The sequence below is a fragment of the Halichoerus grypus genome, chromosome X (genome assembly GCF_964656455.1).
Source record: "Halichoerus grypus chromosome X, mHalGry1.hap1.1, whole genome shotgun sequence".
Classification (NCBI taxonomy): domain Eukaryota; kingdom Metazoa; phylum Chordata; class Mammalia; order Carnivora; family Phocidae; genus Halichoerus; species Halichoerus grypus.
In genome coordinates, this window is record NC_135727.1 from 24,644,530 (window position 1) to 24,652,161 (window position 7,632).

The following is a 7,632-nucleotide window of genomic DNA, read 5'->3' on the forward strand; positions in this document are numbered from 1 at the left end:
CCAAAGCAGACATCTTTGTTTTGTTCCCAATCTCAGGCATCATGCAATCAGTCTTTTTATCATTAAGCATGATGTTGATTTTAAGTTTTTAATAGATGTTTTCTATGGTGTTGATGACGTCCCCTTCCTTTAATACTTAGTTGAGTGTTTTTATTATTTATTATTGTTAGATTATGTCAAATTTTTTCCTCCTTATTAAGGTAATCATGTGGTTTTGTTCTTTATTAATAAAATGTATTATATTAATTGATATTTTGAGGTTAAAACAACCTCACATTCCAAGGATAACTGGTCATTGTATATAATGCTTTTTTATTTTTTTATTTATTTAATTTTCACTTCTCTGACATTTTTTTATTTTTGTAACAATTTTATTTATTTATTTGACAGAAAGACACAGCGAGAGAGGGAACACAAGTAGGGAGAGTGGGAGAGGGAGAAGCAGGCTTCCTGCCAAGCAGGGAGCCTGATGCGGGGCTCCATCCCAGGACCCGGGGACCATGACCTGAGCCGAAGGCAGATGCTTAATGACTGAGCCACCCAGGCGCCTCTCTGACATTTATTTTTTAAAGGAATGGATTTTTTTAAAGATTTATTTATTTATTTGAGAGAGAGAGAGAGTGAGAGACAGCATGAGAGGGGAGAGGGTCAGAGGGAGAAGCAGACTCCCCACTGAGCTGGGAGCCTGATGTGGGACTGAATCCTGGGACTCCGGGATTATGACCTGAGCTAAAGGCAGTAGCTTAACCTACTGAGCCACCCAGGTGCCCCTGAAAAGGAATGGATTTTGAAGAGAAAAAACATGGGGCAGAAGTATAGAATAGAAAATAAATACAAATGTAAGCTGTTTTGCTAATTGTTTTATAACCACAAAAAAATTTGTACAGAGTATGCCCTGTACAAAACAACACAATAAAGGCTCAAAGATCAAGGTGGTCCCTTGGGCAAGGCCGAACATTTTAGCATCTGGTATTTGAAATTTAGTCTGCAGTCCTTGTTTTTGGATGATCACTGGGTGTGTGACATAGTCCATGCTTTTAACCAGATTTGAGTCGAAGAATGGTCACTTGGCCCAGGTAGAAGTAGATGAACTGTTTGGTTTCATGCGTCACATTAACACAAAAGTTCCTCCCCACAATGCAGTACCAGGTGGGGTTGTACTCCCTGTTGAACTCTTTCTTAATATGGGCGGCAAGGTTTTTCTCTATGTTATATTTCTCCAGTGTCTGAGTAGCACACTCCACAGAGTCCTGTTGCATTTCCTCTGACAAACTGGCATTTTTGATCATGGCCTTTTGGTTGTACAGGGTTATGGAGGAGTAGGGGATGGCCAACTGCAATAGTCTCCTAGGGGAGGGGCTGGCTGAGACAGCAGGAGCTACTAACCAAAGCCCTGGTGCATGTCTGTAATGATTTTTTTTTAAAGATTTTATTTATTTATTTGACAGAGACACAGCGAGAGAGGGAACACAAGCAGGGGGAGTAGGAGAGGGAGAAGCAGGCTTCCCACTGAGCAGGGAGCCCAATGCAGGGCTCTATCCCAGGACCCTGGGATCATGACCTGAGCCGAAGGCAGACGCTTAATGACTGAGCCACCTAGGTGCCCCTGTAATGATTTTTTTTAAAGCTTTATGTATTCAGCTTCACAGTATTTTGTTGAGAATTTATGTCTGTATTTTACTATTTGTTTTCTACATGTTTCACATTTTTGTTCCTATATTTCTTTCATTGACTTCTGTTTTGTTGCAAGATATATATATATATATATATATATTTTTTTTTTTTTTGCTGTGCCACATTAATTCCAATTTAATTTTCTGTTTGTTTTTACTGTTTTTTTTTTTTTTTTAAGTTACTTTCTTAATAGTTACTATAGGGTTCATGTCTTAGTTGACTCAGACTGTCATAAGAAAATACCATGGAGGGCGCCTGGGTGGCTCAGTTGGTTAAGCGACTGCCTTCGGCTCAGGTCATGATCCTGGAGTCCCAGGATTGAGTCCCGCATCGGGCTCCCTGCTCGGCAGGGAGTCTGCTTCTCCCTCTGACCCTCCTCCCTCTCATGCTCTCTGTCTCTCATTCTCTCTCTCTCTCTCAAATAAATAAATAAAATCTTAAAAAAAAAAAAAAAAGAAAATACCATGGAATGCGTGACTTAAACAACAGAAATTTATTTGCTCATGGTTCTGGAGGATGAAAGTCTGATATCAGGATGCCTGCATATTTGGGTTCTGGTGAAATCTCTCTTCCTGGCTTGCAGAGAGCCACTTCTTTTGTGCTCACATAGTCTTTCCTTAGTGAGTGCATGTGGAGAGAGATCTCTCCTTTCTTCTTCTTTTAGGGCTATCAATCCTACTGGATTAGCATCTTACTCTCACCTCATTTAACCTCAATTATTTTCTGAAAGCCGTATCTCCAGGAACGCCTTGGTGACTCAGTCAGTTAAGCCTCTGACTCTTTGTTATTAATTTTTTTAAATTAACATATAATGTATTTTTTTTTCAGGGGTACAGGTCTGTGATTCATCAGTCTTACACAATTCACAGCACTCACCATAGTACCTACCCTCCCCAATGTCCATCACCCAGCCACCCCAATCCCTTCCACCCCCTCCCCTCCAGCAACCCTTGGTTTGTTTCCTGAGATTAAGAGCCTCATCGTTTGTCTCCCTCTCCAGTTTCATCTTGTTTCACTTTTCCTTCCCTTCCCCTATGATCATCTGTCTTGTTTCTCAAATTCCTCATATCAGTGAGATCATACGATCCATGTCTTTCTCTGATTGACTTATTTCGCTTAGCTTTATACCCCCTAGTTCCATCCACGTCATTGCAAATGGCAAGATTTCATTTTTGATGGCTGCATAATATTCCATTGTATATATACACCACATCTTCTTTATCCATTCATTTGTTGATGGACATCTAGGCTCTTTCCATAGTTTGGCTATTATAAACATTGCTGCTATAAACATTGGGATGCAGATGCCCCTTCGGATCACTACATTTGTATCTTTGTGGTAAATACCCAGTAGTGCAATTGCTGGGTCATACAGTAGCTCTATTTTCAACTTTTTGAGGATCCTCCATACTGTTTTCCAGAGTGGCTGCACCAGCTTGCATTCCCACCAACAGTGTAGGAGGGTTCCCCTTTCTCTGCATCCTTGCCAACATCTGTCATTTCCTGACTTGTTAATGTTAGTCATTCTGACTGGTGTGAGGTGGTATCTCATTGTGGTTTTGATTTGTATTTCCCTGGTGCCGAGGGATGTTGAACACTTTTTCATGTGTTTGTTGGCCATTTGGATGTCTTCTTTACAGAAATGTCTGTTCATGTCTTCTGCCCATTTCTTGATTGGATTATTTGTTCTTTGGGTGTTGAGTTTGATAAGTTTTTTTTATAGATTTTGTATACTAGCCCTGTATCTGATATGTCATTTGCAAATACCTTCTCCCATTCTTTTGGTTGTCTTTTGGTTTTGTTGACTGTTTCCTTTGCTGTGCAAAAGCTTTTTATCTTGATGAAGTCCCAATAGTTCATTTTTGCCCTTGCTGCCCTTGCCTTTGGTGATGTTTCTAGGAAGAAGTTGCTGCAGCTGAGGTTGAAGAGGTTGCTGTCTGTGTTCTCCTCTAGGATTTTGATGGATTCCTGTCTCACACTCAGGTCTTTCACCCATTTTGAGTCTATTTTTGTGTGTGGTGTAAGGAAATGGTCCAATTTCATTCTTCTGCATGTGGCTGTCCAATTTTCCCAAAACCATTTGTTGAAGAGACTGTCTTTTTCCCATTGGACATTGTTTTCCTGCTTTCTCGAAGATTAGTTGACCATAGAGTTGAGGGTCCATTTCTGGGCTCTCTATTCTGTTCCATTGATCTATGTGTCTGTTTTTATGCCAGTCTCTGAGGCTCTGTTCATCTCTCTCCTCTCTTTATCCTTCAGATTGGATAATCTTTATTGATTTATCTTTAAGTCCAATGATTATTTCCACTGTCAGCTCAAATCTGCTATTGAGCCCTTCTTGTAAATTTCTCATTTCAGTTATTGTAATATTCAACTATAACATTTCCATTTGATGTTTTTTAAAATATATTTTGTCTCTGTATTGATATTCTTTATTGAGTCATTGTCAACACATGCTCCTTTAATTTTAAGGAATGGTTTTCTTTATGTCTCTAATCACATTAATAATAGATGCCTTGAAGTATTTTTCTACTAAGTCCAACATCTGGACACTATTATAGAGATAGCTTCTCTTGAATTTTTTTCTTTGTGTATGGGTTATATTTTCCTACTTCTTTGCATGTCTTATAAATTTTTTGTTGAAAACTGATCATTTTAGAGAAATTAACTCAGTGCCTATGGATTTGGATCCCCTCTATGGATTTGTTGTTGGTGCTTGTTGTTACTATCTTTTGTTTGGTCTATTTGTCTAGTATCTTGCCTAGACTAATTCTGTAGAGTCTGTATCCCCTGTATCCCATGTACTGTGTGGCCATTGATGTCTTTGTTCTATTTTTAAAAATTATTTCATTGTTTTTATTTTATTTTTAAAACTGCTTTCATAAGAGTTACCTCTGAGTCATCATAAATTAGTGATAAATCAGTGATTGATTAAAATTTATGCTTAGACTCCTTAAGTGAATAAGATTTTCACTCTTTGCCAATCCATCTGTGTGTAGATGGGCTACACATTCTAATTTCAGTCAGTTACAAGTCAGTTCTTATAAAGTCAATCTTTTCTGGGTGTACAAGACTTGCTGTTCAGATAGGGATGAACACCTTCCCTGATTGTTTTTTAGCAACATCACTATTGGCTTTGACAATACCTCTGAGATTGAGTTTTTATTGTCTTTTCTCTAAATCAAGACAGCTGCCTTACACCATGAGACTGTTAAGTCCTCATGGCCTATCTTGCACTCATAGAGCTATCACAACATGGAGCTGGGGCTTGGGGATTGGAGCAGCTCCAGATTAAACTGCCATGTACTCCTATTGTCTTATTAAGGTTTAGTTGTTTTTCTTGAACAAACTTTTTTTCAATTTTTTTGTATGGCTTTGGTCAATCCAGAGTCCCGAAATGTTAGTTTTTGATGAATTTGTCCAGTTTTATCATTATTTTTTTGCTGAGTTCCTTACTTTGCCATTCCAAAAAACAAGTAGCATATGTCTTCCTGCTCCTTTTGAAGGATAAAAGTGATGCATTATTATCAAATGGCTATTTCAATTGAGTGGACATGATTTAGTTGAATCATTTGTCATAATAATTAAGAGTTAGTATAACAACTGATTTCTATGTTCTCCACTTCTGCATACGAATCTGTAAAATCTTGTTGCTACTTCACACATTTCCCACCATTAAATTGTTATACCTGAATGGTATTTTTATCAACAAGAATAACTTGTAGGCCTTTATAAAAATGTGCCCCATTTTCCAGGATTTTTTAGGCTTTGTTTGTTTGTTTGTTTTTGATTTTTGCTATGCTATTATAGACTTGGGAAGGAATATGCAATTATGTAGTTGGCTCTGAAATGTGCAAGGTTTTTAAAAAAGTTTTGCCAAATCCATAAATAGCTGAAAATACCAAATAGTAAAACTAATATAAGGCTAAAAGTGATCCTATTACTAATGATCCTAGCCTAACAAACAACTTTTGCTAGTAAGCCTGTCCAAGAAAAGCTTATAAGAACTAATTAAGAGGTTTTAGCCTAGAAAAATGTTCCACACTTAGATGAGAATGGTATGAAGGAAATTTGTAAATAAATCTGGAAGCAGGGATTAAAAGGGTAGACTTATTTCAAATATTGCTCCAGTGTATTTCCATATAGAAATAGCATGGTTCTACACAGTTGTATTATTTTTAACTTAAGACTCCACTCTATTATTTATTTCCTGTTGGCCAGTGAATAAACTGTTCTAGAAATAATGAACATGTTTTGTGGGGGAAAATGATTTGCAGAAGGAAATTTTTAAAATAATAATTCTAAGAAGAAAAACACAAGCAACCTGTTTGTATTGCTTACTATCTCTGGTGAAGCTGAATCAAGGAAAATAATGAAGATTTTTATTTCAGACTAGTTATGGCACAATTTTTAGACCCTTTAATTTTACTTCTTATCCCATATTATCTGTATGGCCATAATTTTCACCAGCAGGTGCTATTTTTCTAATTGTGAGTGAACGAATCATTGAATTTTAGAATTAGAAGGATCACTGCGTCCATTTAGTTAGGAAAGCTAATGTGTAAATCTCTATGCCCTACACAAATAATAACTGTACAAGAATGTCTTTTAGGAGAACAGTTAAAAGTAAGATTTCTGTTTTAATTCCGAATAAGTGCCTTTTAAGTATAGGGCACCTGGAATAAACTGTCAAGAACTCATGACTGTAGGTAATTCAGATTTCTAAGATTCATAGTGCAAAGTTACCAAACTAAAACGTAGATGTTCTTCTCTCTTACAATAGTGTCTGTCACATAGTAAGTGCTTTTAGAAGTATGTGTTGTTTTTGTTAAATAACCCCTTTAATTTGATGTCATTTGCACTAAAGATGAAAGGCATGCCCTATAGATACTAATTTTAGTAAAACTATGTAAACACTATTTTGACATTGAGCTCAAGATATACAAAGCATTTTTCAAAACAAAAAAAGAAGCAATTAGAATTTCCAGTAAATTTGACCAAGCAACATTATCAAAAGTCTATGTTAAATATGCTAATTGAAATTTATTAAATGCCCAGCATTGTGCTTTGTGATTTAGATTCAGCTCTGTTTGCAGATAGCTAAATAATATTTAAATGGACAACTTAATCAACCTTCAATTTGTTCATTACATAAAACTTAAACCATCAACTCAACTTAGCCTTTTTTGCAATAAAAATATGTTTCCCTAGTACTTGGAAGAGTACCTAACACATAGTAGGCACTCAAGAGTGTTGAATTAATGGATGGATTCGATTTGAAATTGTGTAGAAAAAAAATCAGTTTCATTTATGGCAGCATGCTATTGTAAATTCAAAGTTGGCTTCAGATGTACGCGTTAAACCAGTGCTAATTCATCTCCATAGAAGTTACATATATAAAACATCTGGTTCATTTTTATCAGTTCAATCTAGTTTTTTGGCACAGATGATATCAGGGAGGTGAGAAATAAAACCCTGTGATTTGACAGAATATTTCACTTTCCTAAAAGTTGTATTGTCATCTTATAGATGCAGCTGAGGGAATATACCACAACTGTTTTTATTCTGCATTATCTATCTCCCTCAAATCTGAATGTCCCCTAAACATTCTTTGACACTGGTCCAAAAAGAGAGTTTAAGACATGGTCATGTCGAGTTTAAGCCAATATACTGTTAAGAATGTCATCAGATATTTGACACAATTCCATGTGTCTATAGTGATGTGAATGTGACACCTCTTAACTTACTTGCAATCATCTATTACTCTGGAACACGCAGCTTCATAAAGTCCTGAATTAATCTTCAGGGAGAAGAATGCCTAATAAAGAACACAATAATGTGCAGCAGCTCTGGCAATAAATTTGATGAAAGGTTTCCTGAAAGCCACAGCAAAGGGTAAATGAGTCCACTTATTAGCTCTGTGTTGGTGTTATTTATGTTCTGTAACCCACAAGGAGA

The 7,632-nt window shown here is 36.6% G+C and overlaps 1 pseudogene; it reads right to left on the reverse strand.

Moving 5' to 3' along the window:
* Positions 1 to 1,033: 1,033 nt before the first annotated feature.
* Positions 1,034 to 7,431, reverse strand: LOC118520677 (dynein light chain 1, cytoplasmic pseudogene; annotated as a pseudogene).
* Positions 7,432 to 7,632: the final 201 nt, after the last annotated feature.